The 23,197-nt window shown below is 48.6% G+C and overlaps 1 long non-coding RNA gene across 1 annotated transcript; it reads left to right on the plus strand.

Moving 5' to 3' along the window:
* Positions 1-6,608: 6,608 nt before the first annotated feature.
* Positions 6,609-14,062, plus strand: LOC123594880. The gene is made up of 2 exons (XR_006710921.1): positions 6,609-6,760; positions 10,748-14,062. It is a non-coding gene; the product is annotated as an uncharacterized LOC123594880 (long non-coding RNA).
* Positions 14,063-23,197: the final 9,135 nt, after the last annotated feature.

Here is a 23,197-nt window from a genome sequence, read left to right on the forward strand (position 1 = left end):
TAGATTTAATCTGGGAGGGAGCAAGAATAATATGTCATAGGTGGTATTGGTGGCCTCATTCAGAAGGCACATCCCAGAAAAGGGACACACCCAGACAGGATGTGCCTTCTGAATGAGGCCACCAACACCACCTATGACATATTATTCTTGCTCCCTCCCAGATTAAATCTAAATCACATCAGGCCTCTGGATACAACTATCAATTCATAAGAAGTACAAAGGGCAGAGGAACATCTTAACCTGGACCATGGGGACACATCAGCAAAATTCAGATTGTGAGAAACTACATGAAAACATCTTGGTCTATTCAGCAAATAAATTACAAAGGGGAAAAAGGAGATGGAGAGGATTCCTATAATTTTAAAAAGTCCTGAGAGACATATTCACCAATTGTAATATAGGGACTTTATTTAGATCCTGAATTAAATGAACTGCGTGTGTGTGTGTGTGTGTGTGTGTGTGTGTGTGAGAGAGAGAGAGAGAGAGAGAGAGAGAAAGAGAGGGAAAGAGAGGGAAAGAGAGAGAGAGAGTAGGAATTTGAACACTGAACATATATTTGATTACATTAAGAGATTGCCGTTTATATTTAATAATAGTATCATGGTTACGTTATAAAAAATATTTCACGTCTTTTAAAAAATGATATATATGTGTGTGTGTTTAATGTTTTCATCTATTTTTGAGAGACAGCATGAGTGGGGGAGGGCAGAGAGAAGGAGACAAAGGATCCAAAGTGGGCTCTGCGCTGACAGCACAGAGCCCGATGTGGGGCTGGTACTCACGAACTGCGAGATCATGACCTGAGCCGAAGTGGCTCAACCGACTGAGCCCCCCAGGCGCCCCCACGTCTTTTAGAGATACATCCTGAAATATTCACAGATGGCTCGCTACAAATCTGGAATTGCTCTAAAATAACGTGGGAGGACCGAGAACCGGCCCTGAACTGACCACCATTGAAATTAGGTGATAGGTATGTGATGGCTTATCAAGCTGTCCTCTCAACTTTGTCTATTTTTCATTTTCTATTATTTTTAAGCTAAAGGTCAAGCCATGAGAAGTGGCAGAGAGGGAGGAGGACAGGCGGAGGTCCTCTCAAGACTGACCGCTCCCGAACGGGAGGAAGCTGCCACCTTTAGCAAGATCAGTCTTCTGGGACCTCCTAGTCTTTGGTCCTCAGGGACACGAGAACCCTGCCTCTGTGACTCCTGTCCTCAATGACCATCTCAGCACAAGCCCTTATTCCTAAACCAGTGAGGACGATTTTTTCTAAAAAAGCCTCTCTACTCAGAAGGCTAATCTGAAACACAGCTTAATGCTACTATGAGTTTTTAATTATTGTGGCCGTCAATTGATCTCAATGTTGTAGTGAATGGTTTTTGTATGCTTCTGGCCTAAGACTTTAAGCACAAGGCACAGTTGTAAACCTCCGATGTTCTCGTAGCCATATTTCCATAGCGTTTTAATACTTTACAGAGAACGTCCCAATTACAGTTATTTGTCATAGCTCACACTGGGAGGTGACAGCGGTGGCAGTTTTGTGGAAGGAACCTTGAACTAGATATCGGAACGCCGGGGTTTACATTTCATGACTCACTGGTTTAGCCTCAGCAAGTATCTTGACCAAGGTGAGCCTAGGTTTCCTTGTTTGTAACAGGGAGATGATGTGCCTGACTGAAATGGGTGTTTTGAGACTCAAAGTGAATAATACGTGAACATACCTACTAAACTGTAAAATGCAAGGCACATATAAAAGATACACACTCACTTATACAAGTGAGAAAATATGCAATAATGTGAAAAGCCCAATCACTAGCTATTTAATTCATGGAGGCCTACCGAATTTTCATCATCTTCAAAGGCAGACTTCTCTTCCCCTTCTTTCTTTCTTTTTTTAAGTTTATTTATTTATTTTGAAAGAGAGCGAGAGAGAGAGAGTGTGCATGCACGCGCTCACTCACACACATACACGCGTGCGCATACAGTGGGGGAGGGGCAGAGAGAGAGGGAGAGAGAAAATCCCAAGCAGGCTCCACACTGTCAGTGCAGAGCCCGTGTGGGGCTCAGTCTCACAAACCCTGAGATCACGACCTGAGCTGAAAGCAAGAGCCTGACACTTAACCAACTGGGCCACCCAGGCACCCCGCCCCTCCCTTCCCCTTATTTCTTAGAGCCTGCTTGTGTCTGCAGTGTCTGTGAGCAACACAAGGGAGACACCACATACGCACCCACAGTTCCGGCCACAGAGGACCCTTGGCACACACTTACCACAGCAGAATGAACTGGAATGTGCTCCATGGCACTTTCCCCCTCCAAGTTGTGTTCAGCCTCCACTTCCGGGCCTCCCTGAGTGCCACCACACCCTATACTCCAGACAGATGACAGCAGTCAATAAATGGCCCCCTGCAGCCAGCCACTTACAGGCATCGGTGACAGCATCTGACAGCAGGCTCTCTCATCTTGGATGGTGATTTGGAACTACCTACGTTTCAAATACACTTAGCTTTATCTGCTTCAAACTTTACCTTTATTAGAATTTGACCTTGTATGGATCATAGATATGTGGTTCTTCCCCTAATTTTTAGAGAGATTGGCTCTTACGACAGGGATGCTGCTACTTTCTAGGGTTCTGACTCTTGTCAATTTCACCCCAGACTGGGAAGGTGTCTAAGCAACAAGATCTATACATGAGTCACAGCCAGAGTCATTGGCAGATGGGATTATAGGTAAAATTGGACGAAGCCCAGTGTGAGCAAATAGCTGGTGAGAGAAGTAGCCAAAGGGTGGCAAAAGTTATAGCACTGGTGGGATTGGGCAAAGTTCAAGGAAGCCAGGAGGAGCAGGTCCAATAGAGGCTTGTTTAGAGGGTTGTTTAGAGAACCTCTCTCTGTTGACAGAGTAGATTGCAAAAACATTTAAATATCCTAGCTAGCAGGGGCGCCTGGGTGGCTCAGTCAGTTAAGCATCCAACTTCGGCTCAGGTCATGATCTCAACAGTTTGTGAGTTCGAGCCCCCCGCGTCATGCTCTGGGCTGACAGCTCAGAGCCTGGAGCCTGCTTTGAATTCTGTGTCCCCCCTCTCTGCCTCTCCCGCTTATGCTCTGTCTCTCTCTGTCTCGAAAATAAATAAACTTTAAAAAAAAAAACAAATAAATATCCTAGCTAGCTAGCTTCTTTGAAGTTGCTTGGACTGAAGATGTGTTCTGACTTCTGCCTCCGAATTTCACTGTTAGTCATTTGGCATTCAGTTTCGATTGCCTCTGCTCTGCGGGATCCTCAACCCAGTCACTTTCCAGGCTGGTGGTGGAGCACCTCTGGCCTGCCTTGGAGCTCCAAGACACCTCAGAAAAAATGATGCCAGAAGGCATAAAACAGAAGGTCAAAGATACACCCACAGATGCAAAGTAAACAGCATTGGTATTATGACTATCAAAGTAGAGTTCAAGGCAACAGAATTAAGCAGAACACAGAGAGATTTTAAATAAGTAATAATAGTGATGAACCTAAACACGCCAAACAATCCGACATCAAAATTCATAAAGGACAACTTCTAGAACACGATGAAGCCAGAGATGTAGAAGGACCCACATGGTGGAGGGCCTTGAATGCTTCTCAAGGAATCTGTATCCTACAGGGGACAGGAAACCAAACAGCCTCTCGGCTCCTTGTGTGCATCCTATAATTTCCTGCTTGTGTCAAGCTGTGTCTGTGAGCAACACAAGGCCGTGGTCCCTTATTCCCAGTATCAGTTACAGCAAACACAGAGGACATCCAGCTGACCACTCTAGAATGAATAGGAATGATCTCTACAGCGTGTTTCTCCATCTGAACTATCCTCATTCTGGCAGACACAGATCAGGGCCTACCTCCTAGATCAAGGCTTCTTCTCACCCCAAGTCTCCTATGGCCCCTTCCTCTCACCTCCGGGCCCCTGGAACTATTATCAGTAGAACCCTGGGAAATTAATCACACACCTTGCCTTGTGACCTATCTTCTTTCATATTATCTGTTTGAACTATTGCTTGAATCTCGCCCTGTCATTTCACGTGTCACAAGTTCATGTTTATCTCCCCAACTTGGCTATACCTGCCGGGGATCTGGCCTGGTCTACAGTTCTGTACACCTGCTCAGAGTGCTTTTTGAGGAAGAGGGCAGCTGGGCTAAGAGTCAGGAGACCGCCTCCGATCGGAACCAGGTATAATCACCCAAGGCAACGGAAAGGAGGTAATATGTGCCTGTGCTGATAAGCGGCATGGGAGGGATCCAATGGCAGTGAAATCTCATGAAGAATCAGAAGGGCTGATGAGCTGAGAGGAATAAGAAAGACTCAAGGACCTCTCCAACTGAGCCGGGCATGATCTCCAGGGTTCCAAGCGTGGCACTGACATCCGTGACCCGCATCAGCTAAGCTCTTCACACCAAGAGGGCACGTGTAAAAAAATTTACACTCCAAGCCATTTGCTTAGCTGGTTGAGGGCCAAATCATCCAGTGGCTCTGACGGCACTAGGATGGCACAGGGACAAAGGAAGCAGGGCTCACCAGAGGCCACTCCCCTGTGAGCATTCCGCCTGCGGTCCTGGCACTTCCAGCTAACTCCCCGCCCTGAAGATTATCCACGCTCTTTGCGGACTGAAAGTAAAGCTCCCTATGGGGGAGCTCAGGACACCCCTGGGGCCCCCAGAACCAACGATAAAATACCGGCCAGCCTTGGCTGGAGGCCATCAGCTCTAGATGTCAGGCCAAAACGGGCTCCCCAGAAAGCCTGATTCTGCGCCTCCCACGTGTCCTCAGCAACAGGCCGCGGCTCTGCCGCACAACTCCCGCTCCACCCCACGGTGCCGAGGGGCAGTCCGTCCTCTGCGGCCCGAAAAGCCCTAGGAAGCTGGCCTCCCCAGGTGCCCACAGGCACAGGGAGTGGTTCCTCGCAGATCATTCAGTCTGAACCTCTCCAAGGAAGAGGGAAAACCTCAGGGACTCAGGAGTCGGAGACACCTGGGCTCATAGTTTTGTGACCGTGGACAAACCATTTCCCATCTCTGGGGTCAAGTATCCCTCCCTGCACAGTGGCCCAAAGATGGTAATAATACTTACCCGGCAGGTTGTTACCAGGGTTCCATGGCGCCCAGCACAAGTGGGCACTCAAGAAGCAAAAATAATTAACTGCTATCACTCTCCGTTGTGGTAGAGCTAGTCAGGGAAAGGTCTAGAAAGGGAAGCCATCTGTGAGTCTCTGGAGGACAGATTGCTGGGCTTCTGCCTTTCCCCCAGGACACGGGCGCACACATCCACGCATGCTCACACAGGCCTCCCAGGGCTTGCCGGAGGCCTGAGCAGAGCCCCACCCCGGTCTGCCGCTCGCACAGGTGAGCCTCATAATTGTTCAAACCGTCCCCACAGGAGCCCCAGCAGAGGTTGAACTCCCCTTCCTGGCGGCCAGGCTGGGAGCCTACATCTTATCTGCATACTGATGAACATCAGTGGGAGAAACGTGCGGTTTTGATCCTTGTCGGTGTGCAGGGTATCCTTTGCCGGCAAGAAAAAAATTCAACGAGCAGCAGCATTTCAGTCTTCCAGCCCACTCCGTCTGCTTTCCCCCTGGAGCTACAGCCAGAGAAGTGGCCTGAGCTGTGCAAGAAGAGCTTGCCAGCACCGTAGGCAAATCTCGTGCAGGGACTCGGAGTCCATGACCCCAGCCCCTTTGGTGTGTGTTCTGCTTGCCAGTTTCTAAGGCACTTCCACAGCCAGGATCCCTTTTAGTCCTCTGAGCAGCCCTGGAGGGGTAATGATGCAGGCACCCACTTTACAGAGCAGGAGACCCGGGGCTCAGAGAGGTAAGGTGAGTCATTGGAGGTCTCCCTGCCCACCCCTCTCTAGTGATTCTGAAGCTCACATTCCAACCTGAATCGGGACTCCACACTCCACATTCCTTCTACCCCACGCCACTACTTTGTATCCCTTCCTTCCTTTCTTCTTTACTACTGAGCCCACAATCTCCACCGTGCCCTGATTTAGCCTCTTTTTTCTGCGGCTCCTGCTCACCTAAGGAGTTTTATGGTCACAGAGTATGGCCAAGCCCTCCGGCCACAAAAATGAAGACCTGGCAGCTTCTGTTTTTAACAGTTTAATTTCAAAGGAAATGGACCTCACTTAACTAAATTTCCCCTTCTATTTTTTCTGGCTATTAAAGAACTTGCATATCTAATAAATATTTAATAAGAATTCCCCTCCAGCTGAATTCAGGCCCCTCAGCACCTCATTACCATGTCTTAGAATAGTGTCCTCATTGTCACTTGCTTAATTATGCTAAGAAAGAGTTGAATTGTGTGGCTGTTGGGATCAGAAAGCGATTAAATTCACTTGGCGAGACTTTGGATATCTCATTATGATCCTCATTTAGCACTTCTAATGGAGTTATTTTTTTCCCCAATACTGACTTGGGAAAGGCTGGCTCAGGGTAGCTAAGTATTTCCCTAAGCCCTGCACAACTTTGCACCGTGCCAGAAAAGATCAGAAGTTACTTCACACATCATTTGCACTCCCAAGAACACCAGCCACCCAATGAGCAGTGACGTAAAGCCCTGGAGAAAGGGGTGAGGCAGGTGACGGGAGACAGCGTTCAGATCAGGCAGTGCAGTCCCCTCTGGTGACTGAATCCTTCCTCGGTGGCGGCATCAAGGGCTCCTCCCTGCCCTGCTTGCGTTCCTCCGATGTCAGGAAACTCACTTCTCCCTGAGGCAGCCTGTTCCCTCCTTGGATCACTCAGTAAGTCCTTCTCTGCTTTCAGTCACTGGTCCTCTCCCCTCCGGGTCCTCCGTGTTGTTTTGTTCTGTTTCGTTTTTTGTGGTTTTTTGGTTTGGTTTCGTTTTTGGTTTTTTGGTCTCCTTGCTTTTTTGGATGACAAAGAAACCTCATCTCTGTCCTGGCAGGCAATCCTGAGATCCTTCATTCTTCATAGGACAGGATTTCCACTCCCTTCCTCATCCAAATAAGGCCCCCCTGGCTTCCCTCCTCCCTCCATTCCTTCCTGCCTTCTTTTCTCCTTGAGTGCCTGCCCGACTAAGGGACAGCATTGAGCAGTGAATATTGCAAACGTGACCTCTGCTCTCTCAGGACTTAGCGTCTAGGTGGGGAGACAAACAGCACAGAGACATCTATACTCATAACACGAGCAGTATGTGAGTCACAACACGAGGGGCAGCATCTAGAATGTACTGCATGCTCTGTGCTTGGGATGGTCCATGGATTACTTCGCTTATTCCTCACAACAACCCATTCCACAGAGCAGGAAACTGAGGCACACAGAGGCTAAGTAATTTCCCCAGGATCACACAGTAAATAGCAGATTGAGGATGTAGACCCATGGAATGCACTGTTATTGGGTTGCCCTAGTACAGAACCCAGATTTGGATTCAGTACCCCCAAAGTCCTCTGACCAGTCAGGGAAGGGCGCCGCATTCCCCTCCCTTCCACGCGCTGGTTCTTATGACACTGCTTGCCTGTTGCTCATCCCAGTGACCCCTCGCTGAGCCCCTCCCCACCTCGCCCTTCCCCAAGACTTTCCCTCAACAAGCTCCTGCCAGGCCCTCGCACCCCGGCCCACGTGCTTGTAGGACCAGGGTTCGGCCAGAGAGAACTGAAGCCTGGAAGAGTGGCCTAAAGGGAGGCCCCACTCTCCGCTGCATGCTTCTCAGCATCACTGGGCCTTATTATTTGTAAAAGTCTGCTCCTTCTGTCCGTGAATAAAATAGACATAAGAGCGCTAAGCACAGGCCGAAGCCTGAGCAAAATTTATTTTGTTCTTCTCTCCTCCGTGGTGGACCCCATCTATTAGAAAGTATACATGCCCCGCAGGGTAGGCCAATACGGCCAAGTTGAAAAGTGTGTAACCCTCTGATGTCCAAGAAGTTGTGAGCCTGGGCAAGCCCCTTCCCTCCGTGGGCATCCACTTGCTGGAGAAGGAGCAGTTTGGGCAGTTTGGGCAGAAGGAGCAGTTTGGGCCCCCTCCACGGGCCTTCCAGCTGTAAGACAGAATGGGGTCAAGCCCACTTATTACATGCTCTGTCTTCCAAGAACATCTTTGAGTACCTACTAAGTGCAAACCCCTGTGCAGAGGGGTGACGGGGATTCTGGGGAAGAGTGACCAAGGAGGCAGAGATAGCCATTGGATCTAATATTTTGGCCTTCCTGAAACCTACTTTGTGCCCAGTTGCTGGCTTTTTGCAAGCCCAGTCGCGTGTCCCCGCGAAGCACCCACACTGCACAGCAGGCCAGAGGGGAGGGAGGCCCAACCTCAACCACAGGCTGCCTTCTAACAACTTCCAGGCTGCTTTCCCAATCGTTGCCCAGCCACCTGGGCTCTAGGACTAGAGCTCCCCTAACTGGCCTCTGCCCAGACTAGGGAGGAGACGGAACTTTCCGAAACCGCACAGGACCATTGTTAGTATCCGTCACTCTTGGGGTTATTACCTGGCCTCAAACACAGTAGGAAAGGCAGAGGGGTGATATCTGAAAAGAAAAGATGTAGCTCAGGGGAACACTGAGACACATCCCCGGGACCGGCCTGCCAGCTGGCAGTCTGCATTCCGAAGCTTGTATGCTGATGTGGTCGTTCTCTCAGGACTGACTAGATATGGGAGAGCTCACCCACACCCTGAGAGCTGCCAAGGTCCTAGGGAGGGGAACGAAGAGACCCTTTACTGGATTACAACGAGAAAGAAAACTGCTGAGGCGCCTAGCCCCTCTCATCACTGGGTCCCTGGGAAGCCAACTGGCCGTGAGGAAGTTGCCTGAGGAACATGGAAGCATGGCTGTGGGTCCTTGTACAAGCCACACCCCTGGGGGCTTGGGTGCCTCCCTGGGTACGTGGGGCAGTTGACCCAGGCAGGCTTGGATCTCCTATTCAGCCCTTCAAATGCAGAGACCCACCGCGAGTCCTCATCAGGGTCTCAAAGCGTATCCCAAGAGAGCTCTTCTCTTCCTCTAAACTGGACGCCTGCCCGCATCTTCTCCCCCTTCGGCATCTTGCTGCTTGCCATGCTGTCAGTCCTCATGTCTCTGCCTTCCCACCGATGCAGTCATTGCCACCTGGCCAACAAGGCTTTGCATACAGGCCTCACTCGGCAACCTGCTTTTCACACTTCTTCCCCCCGGGCCTCCACATCCCCTGTGCGTAATGACAATGTAAAACAGCCCTCAGTGCCAAATCCACCCCGTACTGCCTTAGAGTCTATTGCTGCCGCTTTTGGCAGGGAGAAAAAATGAAACATTTTCTTGGAACTTCCGACCCAAATAGAGTCGTCTTCTCCAATAACCCAAACCTCTGAAAGGGCACACAGGCGGTAAGTACATAGCCCGAATAGACCCATACATTTGAATCAAGTGACTTGGCTCAGGAGCACTTTTCCCACAGGCACCGGGTAACAGAGGACCACAGGGTGGCAGGCTGGAGCCGGAAGGGCACAGCAGAGGGGGGGTCAAAGGGCCGGGCTTCAGAACTCAGGCTGACCTTGATTAGGCAGATGATCTCGGACAACTCCTTTTATCCCTCTAAACCTGTGTCTCCGGCTGCAATATGGTGCGAACAGACTTGGTGTGAAAAAACAAAACAAAACAAGATGCTAAGGGAGGAATGTAATTGACAAATAATTTAATTGACAAAAAACACGGCATTTACAATGTGCCTACCAGGACTCTGTCCTAGACCCTTTACCGGCATTAACTCATTTGACGTGCATCGCAATCCTTTGAGGTAGATACCATTGTTATTCTCTTGTTATACAGAACACTAAGGCACAGAGAGGTTAAGTAACCTGCCCAAGGTCACATAGCTGGTGAGCAGCAGAGGTGGGATCTGAACCCTGCTAACCTAGCTCCAGAATCCGGACATGTAACCGCCATGCTATGCTGAGGAACGGAGGCAGTTTTCACTGTCTCTGATTTACAGGTGGCTAATAGGCTTGGACTCCATATCCAGTGTCTCCCCCGTACTTGGCATTGTCTCTCACAGAGGCAGTGCTTGGTGCTCCTGGGAAGTCTCACGAGAGACTGGATTCTGAGGTCCACCGCGTTGATCTTACACACAGCAATGCCCTCATTTATCATGATTCTTTGATCGATAGCTATTTCAGCAACTGGAACTTTGGGCTGGTACTCATGGAGATGACACTTGGCCAGGGCCAGTCTTCTTTCAAGAGGCCAGTGCGTGTCCCCGGTCAGAGAGAAGCTCCAGGGCTCCTGCCATTCCCGAAGCATGAGCCTTTTTCTCTGCAGAACTGAGGCCACAGTTCGAAGCTGTCACTTGGCTTTCGGATAATAAATGTCCGGCTTGGGAGATTAACGGATTTCATTTCCTTTTCCCTCATTTTATGCGGCCTACTTGGCTTACAGGTTGCTTTAAGAGCAAGAAAAGGAGTTGGAAGCACCTTCTTAGAAGCAAGGCAGAGCGCTGTCGGTCCCCTGCAATGTTTTCCACCTGTCTCCTCCTGTAGCGTCCCCTTCAGAAAGCGGGACTGTCAGAGGCAAAGTGCCTCTATCACACTCTGCAGCCTGGCACACGAATCTCCCTCTCCCGAGACACACACCAAGCAGCCAGCTCAGAATGTGCTCCCGCCCCTGAAGCTCTAGAATGTGTTTCACAGCCCTCTCGGAATTCTCCTATCTCAACACATTGAGGTAATAAAACTACTATCAAACTACAGCAACGTGGTAAAACAAAAATGCCTGATGGCTTTTTGTTTTTTCTTTTTGTAGCCTTTATCTCTGGGATGGAGAAACATTCGTGCAGACGCTTTGAGGAGGGAGCCCAGCCTCCAGAGCAGAGGATGCCTATGTCCCCCGCCCCTCCCCTTACAGGACACCTGCTTTTAATCCACGTCCTCACCACTAAGGTCATGTTTCTAAGATCACTCCGGCGAGGAGAGGCAAGACTGCAACATAAAAATAACTCCCACATCATGCTTTTTTCCAGGTCGAAAAGGAACGCACGCACGATCAGAAATTCTTTGTGATGAAGCACAGGGAAAATGGTGGAAACAGAGGAAATGGCTGAGTGGATTGAATCTGGAAGTATGCCTCTGTAGATAAACAGCCCCATCGTGGGCTCTTTGAGAAGAGTCAATACAGGCTCCTTGATGGCATTCAATCAGGGAAATAACGGATGGAAGGAAATCAATATTCACTGAGTTTCTAGAGAGCTGAGGGCACACTGCTAGCTGCTGTCCTGCGTGCCCCCTCATTTCAGCTGCAGAATGCCCCCGTGAGGGAGGTGTTCGCTGGACAGATGAGGAAACCAAAGCTCAGAGAGGGCGTGGCTTCCCAGGGGTCAGATGACCAGGAAGGGGCAGAGCTGGGCCTCACACATCATGATGCGTCGCCCTTTCTGAGGAAACTAGCGAGAGGCACCATAGGAAATACAGCTTATCATTTTGATGTGCAGAAACCTAGCATTTCCTGGAGTCTGAGTTCCTACAACACATAGTGCCTGTCCACCTAATGCCTTCGCTGAAGGAGTGAGAAAAGGTTTCCCTGGGGAGCGCTGGACGCTGGTGCGCTGACCATTCCTAGCAGGTATCCTTTCAGTTGCAGCTATTCAGTTCCCTGCTTCACTCTTCTGGCATTTTCCACAAGTCACAGAATAGATCCTCACCCGTCTCCATTACTTAGGAATCTTGTGGTTACAAGTGACAGAACCCAAACTCAATCTAGCCTAGGCCTCAGCCCAAAAACCCACGTTTTAGATAAAAAATCCAAGGCCTGTAAAAGGCAAGAGTCCTCAGAAACAACAGGAAGTAGGGGTTCAAATACCATCAGCTAGTTTACCCATGAGCATGTGCACTTTCACTCAAGAATTCTGTGTGTGTGTGTGTGTGTGTGTGTGTGTGTGTGTGGTTAAAACTTTACAATGTGGTGTAGCTTCAGGCCTGACTCTTTTGAGGTCAATTTCAAAAAATCCTAGAGAAGAGAGTTTGTTCCAGCTTGGGATAATGTCTCCACCCGTGAACCAAACAACAATGGCCCAGAGGGCCAGATCAGAACATAGCAGCATTGAGGGGAGCAAGGAGAGAGGCTCAGGAAAGGCATGTGAGACAGGCAATCCTACTGAAGCCCGTAGATCATTTTGTGGGTTAGCTACCCTTACGAGCGCCCATCCTGGTCCCGTTGGCTACAGCCGAGGATACTTGAGTTGTACTGACTGTGTTTGACCAAGAACGACCCGTTGAGCTGGGGCTGAAGGTGAGACAGGCATTAGACATATCAGAGTAGACATATCAGAGACGTAGTCAGAATCCAGGAACTACAGACACTCTTAGATGTAGCAGTCAGCCCGTCACAGCCACGTGTAAGGGCTAAGGCTCAGAAAAGCTGTGCACTGGAGCATCAGCACACACTTGACCCTGATTCAGGCTCCAGCTAGTAGACAGTCCTGCCACAACCAACCCAAGGGTCATTAGGGAAATATTCTTATGGGAAGAACTTTGCCACGAAAGGACCAGCATGAGTCCTGCTCATCAGCCATTTTATTTAATGTCAGCTCATTTTTCCATATCCACAGAGACCATATATCACCTGCTACACTTGGCCTCCATTTCTTTTCCCGTCACCGGGAACAGAATCGGTGTCCATGTTTGTCTTCCTTGCGATGAAACCCAAAGATGAACTCAATTCTCATTGCCATCTCATCTGAGGTTCTGAGAATTTTCTCCTCCTTCCCTCATTGTCAGAGATTGCTGGCCGACCCTGGTCCGCAGACCTGCCTTGTATGGCAGGTGGTGTTTTAAAAACTCTGAGTTACTTGCCAACACTTAGAACTTAGGGGATTTGTACATCAATATGCAAGTTTCCAGCTTCTCATGAAAACTTGGGAGACCTGGTCACACCTGGCCTCCAGGCCTTCCTGACAACAGTCAGCCGAAGCTGAGTGAGGCCGACATTTCTGTGGGGCCTGTGCTCTCCAGGTCACCCTCTCTTGTCTAAAACCCCCTTCACTCACTACCTGCACTCATGCTCTGTCTGGTCTCTGTAGACCTTTGCCAACCCTTGCCTTCAGCAGATTTTTACTTCCACTGTGTGGAACGAGGCTCATGTATTTATCTTCTACCTTGCATCACTTTCTTTTGGAACCTAACTGCTGGTAGATCATGAAGGGTCTGGAATGTTTTGCTAGAGTTTGGACTTTACCCCAGACCCTTCATGATGTACCTCCCAACGATGTTTCCAGGCCATAGCCGCCACACTCCACCATGTACACTCTGCAGGCACCGCACCCAGCCCTCCTTCATTCCCCAGGTTAAGCATTGTGATCTCCCACCTCTGGCACACTTTATGCTCCCTGTGCTTAGAATGCCCTCTGCCTGGCTGCTCAACTCTTCTGGGCTCTAGCACAGCCCAGATGAAATGCATCTCCTGTCCCCAGTCCTTCCAACCACATGCCCACCCAGGGCCACCTGCTAACCCAGACAGTGTCTTAGTGGAAATTGGAAAAACGTGCCCCTTCCTCAAGATTTGTTCTTTTATCTGCTAGAAAACTGTCCTGATCAATATCTACATTCAAATGCTTGCAGTGTGAATGCTTTCTACTTAAATTTAGCATCTTTGTGCAATATGTGTGTTGCACAGCTGTACTTGGCAGACTAGCTCCTGCCAGGGTAGAAGGAGAAACTCCTCTGTGCTCCCGCAGGATTGCCTCACACCCCCACCAGAGAGTAGGAGACATTGTAGTATAATGGGCTGCCCAGGCCTGTCATCCCTGCAGACAGGTCAGGAGTCCTCAGAAGGCAGGAACCACATCTCAATGATCTCAGGATTCCCAGAACCCATGGAAGGCAGTCCATAATGGGCATTGAATCAGTTTTTCAACTGTTGGATTGTGAACACTTGGCAGCTGGGTGGAGTAAATGGAAAAGAGCAAGATCAGACAGCCCAAGGGCGTTACCAGAGGGAGGGGGTGTCAGCTCACAGGCAAAGCGGCCCAAGAACCCCTTCGAAGCAATTGGTTCTGAATTGTCAGGAACAATATTATACTTGGAGATCTATAATGCCATTAAAAGAAAAACCAAGGAAACTGAACTAAAATGTGTTGTGTTATTCCATTCTCCAAATGGATTTTTCTTTATATTTTCCTGACTCCTAATACAATCAAATAGCTTCAGCCTGACAGCCATCTTACTTAAACGAAAACATGATTTAATGAAATGATATTTTATGAGTTGTAAGCCAAGCAAATATTTGATATAAAATAGAGAGGGAGGGAAGGCGAGGAAGGGTAAGGAAGGCAAGAAACCGCAAAAGAAAGCCGCTTCTGGGGGGCACACACAGGCCCAGTTTACAGTTGTCATGCCTCCCAGTAGGGTTCCTGACTGGTGTAAGGGATGAGCGGGGAGAATGAGGTCAAGCAGGTAGGAAGAAAGAGACAGGAAAAGTCACAGAAGGCAGTACAATCAAAACAGTAAGCTTTGCTCAGCAGACATGATGGCACCACTGACCACAGAGCCCTTGGCTTGACAGGGCCTTTCTCTCTCCGCAGCCCACGTCTGTGGACTGGCTGCGCCCCCAGGGTAGTATCACCAGGACTTAAAAGGATCCAGGCCAAAGTGGCATCTTGTCCCTCCAAGGTCAGGAGTCATCTCAAAGCAGCCAGGTCTGAAGCCAGGGCCCTAACTTCCGGCTTAACAAGAAGTTCAGGGTCTTGTTGGGTCCGGCCCCAGGGAAACAATCCAGGCTCTTGCCTACCTTTTGTAGAACTTCTCTTCCCTCAGCGCTGCAGCCCATGCCTCACCGGTGGAGGAGTCAAGAGGTATTTTCCTTGCCCAGTGCTTTGAAACTTCCTTTCCTGTGTTTTTGGCGGAAAGAGAAGGTCTACTACCTCCTCCTGGACTAGAGGAACCAGAGGCTCCATAGGGCATCGTCCATTTCTAAAAAGCAAACATCCCGAGAGAACAGGACCAGTCTCCTGCCTCACCCCAGTGTATCTTTCTTAAACCACAGCTCCGGCCCCATGTCACTGCCCTGTTTCGGGGCTCACACTATACCGGGCCCGGTGCTCGGTGTTTTCCAGGTAATTAAGCATGCAAATATCACCTCAGTCTCACTGGGCAGGGACTGTTATTACCCACCCCCATTTCAATTTCACAGATGAGGCTTAGAGCAGTTAATTCATGCACTCAAAGTCACATCATTAAATAAGTGGTCGATCCCAAATTTGAACCCAAGCTTGCCCAAGGCCAAAGGCCCATACTTGTAATCACTAAATTAGGACTTCCCAAGAAGGGTGCTAGAGGATCTTGTTACAATGTGGATCCTGACTCAGTGGATCTGGGATGGGGCCCGAGATTCTGCATTTCTGGCAAGCTCCCGGAGGATGTTGATTCTGTGATCCCCAGACCACACTGGTAGAATGGCACGGCTCCAGAGTTTTGTATTTCCCAGAGGAGAGACACTATAGTTGGCATTCTTCTACCTTAGAAGCAAGAAGACTTGTAGCATACGTACTCTGTCTGGTCCACCGGCCAGGGGTATCATTCACCAAAAGCCATCATGGCCGAGAAATGAGCATGATTTTCCCAGCCTTCCTAGGAAATGACAGAGGGAAGAAGCTAATAGAAAAGCCATCACTTCCACATCCCTACATTTATGGCCATTCAACGCTTCCTCTCATCTCCCTCTGGCAAGTCTCTGATGTTTGCTCCGTGTGAAACTGGGCCTAAGAGTGAAGTCCCAAATAATCTCCCCCTTTGAGCTGCTAATCGAGCACCTGCATAGCCTACTTCTTTAACCCACAAGTTGCTGAGATGGCCCCAGACAATAGGCCAGAGGGACTGTGGGGCTGTATGAAGACCTCCACCCAACACTAAATTCCACTGAGACGCTATACATCTTGTCGCCAAAGCCCATTTACACGAGTTTTGAAATCAGTGAATAACCAGGAAGTTGCTCTCCATGTGACCTCCTTAGAGACTTAGGAAACGTCAACTCAACAAAACAGGTACATCGGTGGAAGCCGTGAGTGTCCAGGCTCACAAGAGTGTCCCTGTAGTAGTCAGAGTTTCCTTAGCCAGTACGTGTGCAGGTGAGGACTGACACCTTCTCGATAAAGCTGTTTTCTGACTTCTAGAGGTCACCCTTCCAAACTGGAAGTAGACAGTAGGCCCAAGTCACCCCTCCGCAGGTCTTTTTTATTTAGAAAACACATATAAGCTTTGAAATGTTTCAGAAATGTGCAAGGAGCAGCCAGAAGGTAAGGGCACCACAATGTGAATGCTCAGCAAGCCCGTGCCTCCAGCAGAGGCGAGCATGACAGGCTCTCAGCAGACTTTGATAATTAAGGGTGTTCCGTTTCCTCTAAACAATGTTGTTGTGGTGCCTTTAAAGGAGGAATTCTACAACCCGCCTGAATCTTCTCAGTTCCACAAAGTCTCGGAGTTGACAACTAATAATTAATTAACAATGAACAGTGTCTTGCTGCCCATCACAGTGACTGGCACTCTCATCTCTGAAAAGAGAAAGATGTGCTAATGTGGCAGGCTTCATAATCCCCGCAGCTTTCAGCTCACTGCCTGATGTGACAGGGCAGATCTCTTCTCGGGACAACTCGGCAAAGGTGGGGCGGCGGGGGGACACAAGCGACAGCTTTCTGGAGCCAGGCCACAGAAGCCACCTGCCAACGGGGCAGACGTGCACGGTCCAGAAGGTCCTTACCCAGCTCTTCATTGATCATTCATTGATCAATTCATTGATCATTCATTGATCATTCATTGATACCATTGTCTTCCTCTCTGCATTGCCCCTCTCGCTAACTCAGCCCAACTCTGCCCACACATACTGAGCGTTTCCTTGTGCGAGGCCCCGGGAACTCTGGAGGTGAGCAAGCCAGGTGCTTCCGAGGGACCTGGCCGCTGAGCTGGGCTGGGGTCAGTGAGATCACAGAAAAGCGTGTCATTGACAGTCACTGAGCTGTGTAACCCTCATCCCGGCAGGGCCGTTTTCTATTCTCTCCTTTCAAGACATGAACCTCCTCATTTGAAGAACTCCAGACTCAAATACACACACGTGAGCAGACCTTCCAGGTGACTGATACCCAGAGCCACCTACCTGCCTGGCATGGAACTTGGATTTTTTGGGATGGAAGACCAGACAGCTGGGGCCATTTGCTCAAGTCACTTGGGGGAATCTGTGCAACCGTGGCCACAGCGCAATCAGGAGGAGAAGCAGAATTAAGACACAACCGGCAGCTGCCTGGATGCCGGGGGTCCTGAATTCCAGCCTTGCCCTGCCATGGACTTGCTGTGTGACCTTAAGCAGATCCCCTCCTCTCTTTGGAGAAACTAAGATGTCTGTCTGCCAAGAGATGGCATTGGACTGAAGGATGTTTGTTCCTCTCTGCGTGCCATCCCTGGAATGACACCTAGCCGCGCATGAGATACCTGGAAGTATTTGTTGCCTGAACGATCTGCTCTGGATCCTTCCAGAACTGTGAAATCATCCCCCTTGGTACTGCGAATCTGCCCTCACAGCTAGGCCCTCTGATGACAGAATCTTCACTTGAAAGGAAGATTATTTTTAATCAGGTGACAACCATTTGGGTTTCTCTTTTACTCTCTCAATCATTCTGCAGCTCATACTTGCTTCCTCCAGAAGCCGCTGCGGTCCGTAAACATAAGGAAAACATTCAAGATAAAAACCTGGGTCCCCTAATCCCCAGCCCAGACAAGACATCACACAGCCTCACAGCCAATTCATACAAGGGAAGAAGGGAGCAGACAGAAGAATATTAACACTGTCAATCTGAAAACGCGAGTTTAAAATTAGTAAAGGGAAAAATATGTCAATCATGACTCAGGCATCACCGATTGCTTTGCATGTTCAGTCCTCACACAACCAACCAACCACTTGAAATTCTTCATATCCAAAATATTTACTGGCAAAAATCAGGGCCGAGAGCACTGTGCCTGAATAAACACCCATCCCCCCCGCAAAAAACAATCAAAAACCAAACCAAACCAAAAACACCAAAATGCCCAGACAGGGAGAGCCTGAAAGGAGAAATTTAAATCCTGCACTGACCTTTATCTATTACCAGAGAAGTCTGGATTTATTGGAAAGTGTGCCCTCCCCCGCCAAAAAAAAAGTAAAAAAGAAGAACCAAGGTAAAATCTGCTGCCGAAGGAGGAGACCATGTAGTGGGCAGTTTTCCTGTGATTAAAGCAATTCTTGAGGCCCCTTCCACCTCTGTCCTGAACACTATAACTGGAGGCTGGAATAAGTCGGCAAGAGAGAAATACAGCATTCACATGGGAGCCCCCACCATGCCCTGAGGATGTGGAGTGAGGCAAGTCCAGGGCAGGCAGGAGGGCCGTCATCGCAGGGCTGTTGGGGGCGGGGATGGTGGGCAGATGGCGCAAGGCAGGAAGGGGAACGAGTCCTTTGCTCTTCACAGGGACCCCAAAACCCCACCCCTGGGACAAAAGATGAGAGAGAAAGGAGCATGCTCTTGAAGCCCATCCGCTCACCCTCCTCAGTCGTCATGGTATAGGGGCCCCAGGAAGAAAACAACTCACTGAGCACAAGTGCTAGCTCTCCAGAGACTCCAGGAGCTGCTGACCACCCCCAATGCACACTTACACATTTCTTTTCTTTTAATGTTTATTTATTTTTGAGAGAGAGAGAGAAAGAGAGAGAGAGAGCAAGTAGGGGAGGGACAGAAAGAGAGGGAGACACAGAATCCGAAGCAGACTCCCGGCTCGGAGCTGTGGGCACAGAGCCCGACGCAGGGCTCGAACTCACGAATGGTGAGATCATGACCTGAGCTGAAGTCAGACGCTTAACCGACTGAGCCACCCAGGCTCCCCCTTACACATTTCTTATGTTAGGTGCAGTGCAAACATCTAGAATGGAAACGAGTTTAGGAGGCTCCATCTCAGCTCTCCTGCAGACTCTGTGTGTTCTTTCTTGGGCAAATCCAGCCCCTTTCCGGCTTTGGTGTCTGCACAGAGGGGCTACAGCAGGTGATCTCATAGGGACCTTCCAGTCTGGTCATGACATGGCTAAAGCAAGGTCAGGGGCTGTGGGAACACAGGAAGAGCCCCCTCTTCTTGCCTGCACCGGGTAAAATTGGGGACGCATGCTCCGAGAAGAGAATTCAGCAAGTATTCAACACAAGTTGCCCTGCACTTGCTGTGGGCATGACCAGAAACTTCTAAATCCAGTCCTGGCCTTAGAGACACTCGATTAGCCTTGAGCAAAGTACTCATTATCCAAGTGACCCAAAGCCACCCCTGCCTCCCCTGACACTAATGTCCTGGCTGATGCAGGCCTACTCTGTCATCCCCACAGACAGCCTGTCAGCATCTCATAATTAGGAAAAAGCTGTTTCTGCAATCATCAAGAAGATCCATTTCACAGAGACAGCTTCTGCATGTGAGATGGTATTTCAAACAAAAAGCTTTCAAATACCAAAATCCGGGCACTCCACCAAGTCATATCTTGACAGTCTGGTCCTAGATGACTCAATATCCTGAACTCACCTTCCTTTTGCTCCAGACAAGAAATTGCCCTTCTATTTTCAGGACCAGGACTGTTCGAACCTTTAAAGTAATTTGTCAACCTGGCTGAAAATACCATTTGCAATGGGAAGAAGTCTCAAATGAGACAATAGAATGATGTTACTTCCTAAACAGAAAGAGTCCTCTTAACTAACATATAGGTAAACACACGCACGCATGCATGTGCGCACGCACGTTCTAACATTGAAAATCAACTAGAAAACTTATAAATAGGGATACCGTATAGCAGTTTCTGGATTATAATTTAATAAGAAACCCAATATGAAAGGCAAACATTTAATCAAAGTAAATACGGTCACTCCAATCATGACCAGCCACGTGCCTGCTCATTTCGGATTCACAGTGATCCAAAGAGACCATTGAGACCTAGAAAGTGAGTGGTAAGAGCTCTGAAATGGGTATTAGGTGTTTACACAAGAGCCATCAAAGGAGCCGAAGAAACTGCCCACCTGACTTTCATTTTTGTTCCATAAATCTTGCACAGGTGAAGGACTGAGGGTTTTCTGCCACTAATCAAAGGAAACTTTCTTTTCCAGCAAGGTCTAGGGTCACATGACTTAATCTGCCCAATGTAAATGATGTGGATTAAACTAAGCTCTCAACTCTTCAGTTGGAGAAAAGAGGAGGAAGCAAAGCAAAGGGAACACTGATACCTCCCCCATCTGACTATGTGTCACTTCCTCTTGCAAGAACTTGAAGGCCAACACCTGTAGCACGTCCTTCATTTTTCTTTCAAGTCCACATCCACTATACACAGATGAGGTTTATGGTCTGTGGGCCAAAGGCAAATAAAATGGAATAGAGGCTGCTTTGGTGGGAAAAGATGAAGGAGGTTTCCTTTGCAGTTCCCATGTTCGATGATAAGTTCATTAGCAGAATTGCTATTATATGAGTAATAAGTACTCATTATAGAAAAAATTTGGAAAAGACAGAGAAGTGGAAAAAGACAGTTGAGTTTCCATCCTGAAATGACCAATGTTAACACTGATATATTTCCTTCCGCCTGTTTGGTTATAAATCAGTGCTGCTTGTTTTACACGGTTGTAATCAAATCAGATCTACATTTTCATATCTCACCTTTCTCACATATAATTATGAGCATCTTCAGACAGAAAGTTCACCATATATGGTACTTAAAAGCCTGAGATTTGGAGGGGGGGTGCCTGGGTGGCTCAGTCGGTTAAGCGTCCAACTTGGCCTCATGGTTGGTGGGTTCGAGCCCCTCATTGGCTTGACAGTAAGGAACCTACTTGGGATTCTCTCTGCCCTTCCCCTACTCGTGCACATACACATGGGCTCTCGCTCACTTGCTCTCTCTCTCTTTTTCAAAAATAAATAAATAAACTTTATTAAAAGGCCTGGGCTTTGGGATCAGATGGAGCTGGGTTCAAATTGCAACTTGACTGCTCACTGGCTCCTTGCTTTTGCACAAGTGACTCAACCTGTGAGCCTCAGTGCTCTCCTCTACAAACCAGGAACGACAATAGCCTGGTTCCCATCACCAGGGTTGTTCTGAGGCATAACGAGTTAATTCTATAAAACACTTAGCACAGTGCCAGTGGTAACTCCTTAGTACACGTTAGCTGATGTTATTTTTACTAGCATTTTTAAATTATCCAATCTTTTATTGTTAGCCACTGCGTAGCTTCCAAATTTCCCATTTGGACAACACTGCAATGTGCATGTAAATAGTTTGAATTCTTTTCCTCAGAATATATTTTCCAAAAGTGAAATTCCTGGATATTCTGTGGTTATTGATATGCGTTGCCAAATTTGTTGGCCAGATGACTTTTGCTCTACCATAAATCAGTGTGGAGATATTATCAAGGGCAGCAGAACCGAGTGAGCTCAAGGGACACTTGAAGTCCTTAAAGATCTTAGGGCTATGAGGGCCCTTGAGGAACACCAAATGCAATCCTGTTTGGATTATTAATGGGATACAGCTGTCCATATGGATGACCTTGGCGTCATTTGAGTTGAGACCTCGTTGACCACCGGGCAATGTACATATGAAGCAGCATGTGGTGAGGCACTACTGAAAGCCCACAACATCCATGCCCAAAGGCTACTAAGCATTTGGTACCATGGATTCTTGCCTCCCCCTGAAAGTCAAGGGCATATCTTTCTACCCTCTTGTCACATCTCTTTCCAACAGGAATATTTCTGAGCATAGTAGTGGGGTATAACCCATGCTGTTCCTTTATCTGAAGTATTTTTCCCCAGTTTTTGGAATGGTTCCCTCCTTTGTGTGCCTTATTCCCAACTTCAATGCCAAGAGGCAAGAGCACCCAGCACCGAGTAACTGCTCCACGGCTCTCTATAGCTGTGCAAATTCGTTTCATTCCAAGAACTCATCATGGCCTGTAGTCATGTCTTTGTTCACTTATTTATAGTTGAGCCCCTCAGCTAGACTGTTCACTCCATGAGGGGTGGACTGTGTCTCAGTCTTGCTTGGTTGTATCCTTAGTCCCCCAGCTAGCAAAGGGTCTGGCACAGAGTAGGCACTCCTCTACGCCATTGACTGTTTGATACTCAGTGCCCTCTTGGTCACATGGGCAGCTGGGCCTTGAGCTGGGCCCTTGGGGTACAGGAACAAAGAAACACACATCTGCGCCTTTAAGGAGTGCCCATGGCTGTCTCTCTGCACAGCTGTTTCAGCAAGAACTAGGAGCAAAATTCTCTAATGTTAGAGAGGCAGCCGGGAGCCAGAGTTCACTAATGGACATCCATCTGTGGGAAGGTTTATTCCACCACCCCCAAGGCACATGCACCTGTGGGATTTTGTCTGCTTTATAAATCCCTCATAACCTATTCCTTGGGATGCCCTTTGAACCTCCCACAAGCCAAGGGCTGAAAGGGCTGGTGCAGCAGAGCGAGAGTAAAGGAAAGATGGGGGTAGGGGACAGAGGGCAAGAGCCTAAAGTCTGGGTTCCTGTCTCAATGGTGCCTCTTATGATACTGGCTGGGTCATTCCTGAGCTTAGGTTTTGTCCCAAATAGTAGTAAATTAGACTCTCCCCTGCCTCTTGAGAGGCTTCAGTAGTCATGTGCACAAAAGGTAAGGGTGCAACAGGAAGGCTGAGAGGTCATTACAGTAAGCTGGGGAGAGGAGTATGCCAGCTCAGTGACCTCGTGGGACCCCTCTGGAGGATGTCAATGGCAGAGATGAAAAGAGAGAGTCACACCTTCTGCACCTACACCTATGCTTACCCTGACCGAGGAATTCTCGTGAGGCCTCCTGAAATAGCCCCCAGGTTGGACTTCCTCCTCAATGTGTATTCAACAGCTCTAAGAAGAAGATAGTCATTTTCTTCGAGGCAAGTTTTCTAATCAAATAAGCAGTATCTCCACAGCAGCCAAAAGAAATCTTTAATTGATGAACACCAAAGCTCAGACAAACCACAAATGCCCCATTCACCATATCAGTCCTACAGAGGAAGTTGTGCTTGTGTCAATTTCCCCTGCCATGTACAGCTGCAAAGCTGGCTTATATTACTAATTACATGCAGTATGTGTGTCTCGGGTTATAACAGATGGTGTTTGCGATGCATGCAGAAGCTTCAGATAGCCAAATGGCGCAGCCATGGAGATTTTCCAAAAAGAAGACAAAAACAACAACAACAAAAAACACTCACACCAGTGAA

This window comes from Leopardus geoffroyi, chromosome X (genome assembly GCF_018350155.1).
Source record: "Leopardus geoffroyi isolate Oge1 chromosome X, O.geoffroyi_Oge1_pat1.0, whole genome shotgun sequence".
In the NCBI taxonomy this organism is placed as follows: domain Eukaryota; kingdom Metazoa; phylum Chordata; class Mammalia; order Carnivora; family Felidae; genus Leopardus; species Leopardus geoffroyi.